Below are 7,483 nucleotides of genomic sequence, written 5' to 3' on the forward strand. Positions count from 1 at the left end.
AATTTGGCAAATTTTTTTAATTTGGCGGGCTCTAAATCCAAGCCCGACCCGCCTTTTTAGCGGGCTTAACGGATCGGCCCAACGGACTCGACCCGTTTTGCCACCTCTACTCACAATCACAGGTCACAGGTGTCGCCCTTTTGCAAGGGAGTGTGTTCTAAGATGCCCTCGTCAGAATTCATCTTTACCACTTTAGCAACTAGTGTGAAACCAGAATCCTTCAAATTACCCTGTAAACTTAGAAGCTGAGAATTTGCAAATACCAATTTGGGAAAAAGAGAAATTTTCACAACCTTCACCTTGGATCGCAAATCGGTCGAGTTGATAAAGCAGCTTTAGAGTTCTACAGACTACAGACACATATATGGCAGCGTGACAAGTGATAAGCATGTGTAGCATGTATTTTATAATTTTTTTTAAACTTAATTTCTCTTTGATAGCTGGTTGGCTAAAAAATTTAGTTATGCAAGTGAGATGAGTGATATATCAATATTATAATTTTTGGCATTTTTAAAAATTGTGAGAGATACAAATTAAAGAGTCCGATTTATGTTTAAAAAAATTAAAAAATTTTAGAGTACACAAATTGAAGGATTGTGTACTCCAAAATTTTTTAAACACAAATTAAAAGTTCTGATCTTTGCTCTAACACCACAACTGCGTAAACCACCTATACACTCTATAACTTGCTTCTTATACATTTCTCCATTCCATCTTTAAATTAAAAAATGTTGATAGGTCATCTACTCATCTCACCATCTATTTATAATATAACAAAAGAAATTAAGATAAATTGACAATTATTTTTAAACATTTAAAATTTTTTTATTATATCACTTCATATTTTTTTTTTAAAGATGGCATAATCTAGTTTTATTTTTTTATCATAATTTATGATTTTTTTTATGATTGATTTTTTTGTTTTGTTTTCATAATACTTATTTTTTAGATATTTTATACTTTTATATATTTACATTTTTTATTTTTATGTATATTATTTTATATCTCTAATGTTAATATTATTTTTTAATAAATATAAGTTAAATAATAAAATCTAATTTAATATTTTATTTTGGTATTAGTTCTTATATTTATTATATAAATTAATATTTATTTTATACTTTTTTTATTATTTTTATTTATATAATATCATGCTTCTTATTCTATCACTTAATTCTTGGCATGTTTTCAACTAAGTATTTTAAGGTTATAGTCAATGACTATAATCTTTTTACGTTTACTAAACATATGTATTCTCTCATACTTTTTTCCCCTTTCATTCTTGTTAATACTAACATGAAGGTCCGTGCATTTGTACGGAATTTTATTTTAGTTAACATGTTAAAAAAAATGATTTAACATTCTCAAAAGAAAAAAAATAATCTAATAGTTCACATTTATTTACAGAAACTATTCGTAGCATAAAGTAAAAAATAATATAGACTAATTAACAAGTTTACATACTATTTACTTAATATATTAAAATTGGGTTTTTTGATGTGTTATTCTTGGTGATTCCGTTTTTTTTAAATAAATGAAATTTTTTATCTATTCTAAATTATTTTATAAAAAATATCTTTATTATAATTATATTATAATTAATATTTATGAATTATACTAATTTAGGAACATATCTTTATTATAATTATATCAAATCAATATTTAATGCATTATTAAATTACTCGATTCTAATCATAAAATGATCAGATCTTATGATATTAATAACGCACATTGATTTTAAATATTTTTGGTTATTTTAATTATATTAATTATAAAAATATTGATATAATTTTAATTCTTATTCATTATTCAATAATAATAATAATAATAATAATAATAATAATAATAATAATAATAAATTGTAATAATAAAATTGAAATTATCATGTGGGTAAAGTAACAACTTAAAATTATAATAATTTATCACGGATAATCGTAAAAATTATAATAGGGTTACGTAAAATTATTTTTAGTATTAGCATATAATAATTGTACAAGTTATTATTTTATTACTTTAACCCGTTATAATTCTATTTTCTTATGATATTTATTTCAAACATTTTAAGTTATTAAACCCGTCCATGATAATATATTTCTACCCCCTTTTTTATTTCAATCTGTGTATATTAGGTATATTATCTATCTACTTAATATACTAAAACTGTGTTTTCTCCCAACTAATGGAAGTGAGGTATCCTACTTAATATATTAAAATTGGATTTTTTTCAACTAATGAGTGAGGTGTGAATTTCTCATGAATTTATTTTCCCTCCAAAATGAATGCATTTAATGAATAATGCATAATTATATAAAATTCATATTTAATACATTATTAAACTACTTATCAATTATCAATCGAAAATATTTTTAAGAATAATAATAATAATAATAATAATAATAATAATAATAATAATAATAATATGATAATTATATGATAATGGCACCGGTTATTAATAACTAATTTATGTTTTTCTAAATAAATTTATTTTAAAAAAATATCTTTATTATAATTATATTATAATATTATAATTAATATTTAATAAATAATGCATAATTATGCTAATTTAAGAAAATATCTTTATTATCTATCTATTCTATTTATTCGATTATATAAAAATCGAATTTTTTCACTTAATGATGGAACTAACGTGGCATGCTCTTGAGATGTTTCCTGATTTATTTCTTTTAATTCGTTAAAGCAAATCAATTATAAATAATTAATCATATCAATTAATTAATTTGATTAGACATTCAAATATCACCATTTATTATAATTTATATGAATTGATTAATTATATTAATTAATTAATTTGATTAATTATATTAATTATTTGATTTGGTTGGAGTAAATATCAAATTATTTAATAATGAATTTAATTAAATTATTTTTCTCAATACAATCTATTTATATAAGATCAAATATTTTTTACTCATTGGCTCTCTTTTTTCTCTCTCTCCCTCCCTCGCTCCCTTCCCCCTCTCTCGTGTTTAAGGTACCATTTTTATAATTTCTTTAATTTTTGTTTCTTTTATCTTTATTTATACATTTTATTTTTTATTTTTTTAAAATTTTTGTTTATTTTAATTTATTATTATTAGGCGCATATTTTTTTTTTCTTTTTAACTTCTGATTAACAAAAAAGATATGTCATCTTTACCTTATTTTTAAATAATCTTACTATAATTTTATTTTGTAATATTCTATTTTGTCATGTGTACTTCAATTCATATATATTGTCTTTTTTTATGATTTACAATTAATATATACATTGTTCGTGTATGTTTTATATATATAGTATTTTTTTGTGATTCACAATTAATAGATACATTGTTCGTGCATGTATATAGTTTATATGTTAATGTTTTTATTGATTCTCTTTAATTTTTTTTGTATCTCTTTGTTGTTCTTTATTTGAGTTATATTCGTTGATTTCTTTGTATTGATACTCTTTTTATTTGAAATATCGTGACAATTTAGAGTGTATATTGTGACCCATGTGATATTCGTTAATTTGGTATTTTTTTTTAGATGATTTATGTTATAATGTGTTTAAGGAGTTGACTTAAAATTATAATATGATTTATGGTATACTAAAATATTAGGATATTAGCATATAGATATTTTTTTATTTGTCCATTAGATTTAACTATATAGGATCTTGAAAATTATGCAATTATGTAATTAGTTGTTTCTTCATATAATTATTGTATTGATCATTTATATTAGTGAGACTATTTTCATTATTAATATTTATAAATTGTATTGAAAGAATATAATATATGATATTTAATTTTTTACTATTTATTAAAAAAGCATAATTATTTAACGATATTTATTTTTTAAATATATTATTAATATTAACAATGAATAGTAATTAACCCTTCATAATTTTAATCAAAGCATTTTGACGATAATTTCTATTTATAGATATTAATGGATGATTGTTTCTTTAAAAATAAAATGCATTATGGTTTTAGGTTATTTCATAATTAACAATAATACTTGATTATTTCTTTAAAAATAAATTGCATTATGATTTTAGGTTATTTCACAATAATAATTAATGTTCATAATATTGAATTACTCTAAATTTTTTATTTTCTATTGTTAGTAGTTAATCCCAAATTAAAAAGATTATGTTGAATTGTTGAATAGTCCAAGTATAACCGGAGTTAATTTAGTTTATTTGTTTATTAATATAATTGATTGAAAGCATAAATGATAAATAAGACAAGCAAATAATTAGAAAAATATAATGTTAGTAATTACTTAAAATAGATAACAAAATAAGTTATAGTGTATTACTTTATTTAAATTATTAATAATTAAAAGAATAAAAGGTCAGTAATTATTTTTAAAATAGACATTAAATTTAATTTTATGGTACTAATTTATTTGAGTTGTTAATAAAATTTTATAATTTCTAGATTTATATATACTCAATTTATGTATTTTATTTTATTCTACTTTAACAAAAAATTGAGACGTGCATTTTTAATTATTTATTTAGAAAGTATAGCGAAATGAGTTATTTCAATTAAAATTAATTATCGATAATTGATATCAATTAATTAATTGTATTAATTTGTGAGATGAATAATGTATAATAAATGTTGTGAAATTAATTATAGTAAATTAATAATTAATAAATAATTAATAAAAAAATAAAAGCGACTTTTTTATTGCTTTTTAATGGCTACACGTTTTTATAATTTCACTTTCTCTTTATCTCTTCCTTTTACATTTATTTCTTTTAATTTATTGAACTAAATCAATTATACTAATTATTTGTATTAACTAATTAAGTATTTTTTAATGGGTTATTATAACTGTGTCTTTATATCATAGGTAAAAAATATTATAAAAAATATTTTATAAAAATTGTTGAAAAATAAATATTTTTAAAATGTGTCCTTAAAATACAAATTAACTAAATTATTTTTTAATTTAATGTGTTTGATTCATTCAATTGTATTAATTATAACAAATCAATTATGTTATTTGATTTGATTAAGATAAATATTTTATTATTTAATATTTTATTTGATTCATTAAATTACATTAATCATAACTTTAAATATTTGATTTAATTAGAGTAAATATCAAATTATTTTAAATTTTGTTTGATTTATTAAACCAAATTAATTATAACTAATTTATTATTTAATTTGTTCGAGATAAATATTAAATTATTTAATAAATAATATATAAAGCAACGAAATAAATGAACTCAATTAATTTAATTTATTATCTTATTATTTTATATATCCCTTTTCTTCCTCTCTATTTTGTACTTTAGGTAAAATATTTGTAATTTTTTATGTTTGTTTTTTATCTTAATTTTGCTAATATTTTTCTATGATTTTATTTTATATTAATTCTTTTTTTATTTATTTTGATTAATAATTCTTGAAGGCATTATTATTCTATTTAAAGATAATTTAAATTTTTCGTAATATTTTTATAAAAGTTGATTAATAGGTTCTTTTTTAAAATATTTTTTTTGAAATTTTTTTAATAAAATCGTATTTTGATTTTTCTCTTTCATCCTTTATATTAATTAATTATATTAATCTTTTATTGTAATACATTTTTACATTATCTTTTCTATCTTCTTTTAATTTTTTTAGTTGCCATTTTTATATTATTTTTAATTATTTATTTTACTTTTACTTCTCATATATAGATTTATTGTAATTCATCACATGTTCTTTTTGAATTTAAGTAATTTTTTAGGTTATATTTTACCATTGATGCGTTTTATTTTGTTTAGTGTGTTTTTTTAGTCTGTGTTTAATATAATAATTTGTAAATATCTATTCTATTATATAGAAATTAAATTTCTGCACTTAATAATAATACTGTCATGACATGTTTCTGATGGTGTTTTTCGATTTATTTCTTTTAACTCATTAAATTCAATTTATTATAATAAATTAATTATATCAACTAATTGAGTTGGTTAATTATTTAAATATCATATAATTTATTATAATTTCTATCAATCAATTAATTATAATTCAAATTGAATGATTATTTTGTTATGAAATTATTATTTATTAATCTATTTATGGGCAATAGATATATTAATTATAATCACAAATTAAGCTATTTTACATTAAATGATTTATATAATGGTCATCTCATCTATTATCATAAATGCTGAATTAAATAAGTCATTATTATTTTTTATTTAGAATTAAATGAGAATAAAACCAGAGAATCAGAGATACTATTTTATTTGACCTTTAGGGTTTAATAGGTGTCACACTTAGATATAAATAGTGATTTCTAAATTTTGGTCTCCAACACGTCAAAGCCACATCTGTAACTCTTTTTTCATAAAAGGAATTATGATTCAACTCTATTAGGGATATGGAAGGTTTTTAAAGAACAAGGAAATTGTTTGAATTTGCATGAATTTTAAATGTTTGAACTTACGATGTTGTTTCAGTTGGTTGTCGTTACGAGAATGACTCTAATCTATACATATCTAAGAACTAGAATAAATTAAATATTATTTAAGTAATTTATTTCTAATATGAGTATTTAGAGAAATTTAAATTGTTGACTCAAATTATATATTACGACTATTTTTTTAATATATTATTTTTACATTTTTTAATATATGTTTTTTCTGATTTTTAAGTTTATTTTCTTTCTTGGATATATGTATCACCTTTTTTTTCATTTTCATGCCCTATAAAGCCTGAAACACTTAACACACAGATCAAGGCATCGAATGGTAATAAGAGAGGATTAAGATTAGCTAAACTAAGATCAAAGAAGCATGTTTTCAATCATGTAATAATTTTAGGAAGGAAATATAAATACATGCTAATTATATGAATAAGTGGGTAAAGACCATGATAAAACCACACAATTAAGCACATTGTAAACCATAAAATAATGGTTTATCAGAGAACACAGAGGGGGGGTTCGCGTCTTCGCGAGGAGGGTGAGGGTGACTGGGTAGCTAGTAGCGGCACTAGTGTGTGGAAAGAGGGGCTAGGGTTTCCAAATTTTTGATATATATATATATATATATAGAATTATTTAACAAAATTAATATATACATATATATAAATAAAAAAATATTATAATTTCTAAAAATTACACATAAACTCTCTTTTTCTCAAATAAATTTTTTCTAATTATATTACAATTAGCTCATGAATAATGCATGATTATATTAATTTAAAAAAATATATTCATTATAATTATTTCAAATCAATATTTAATGCGTTATTAAACTACTTATGAATTATCGATATTTTTAATCATTTTAATTATATCAATTGATATAGTTCTAATTCTCATTCAAGTGTAATAATTTTATTAGGAGATAATTGATGCACACATTAATAGTGACCCATTTAATTTGATATCAATTAGTGGATAATAATAATAATAATAATAATAATAATAATAATAATAATAATAATAATAATAATAATAAAAATAAAGGTCTACACGGTACATG

Source organism: Arachis duranensis, chromosome 10, assembly GCF_000817695.3.
Source record: "Arachis duranensis cultivar V14167 chromosome 10, aradu.V14167.gnm2.J7QH, whole genome shotgun sequence".
Lineage (NCBI taxonomy): Eukaryota > Viridiplantae > Streptophyta > Magnoliopsida > Fabales > Fabaceae > Arachis > Arachis duranensis.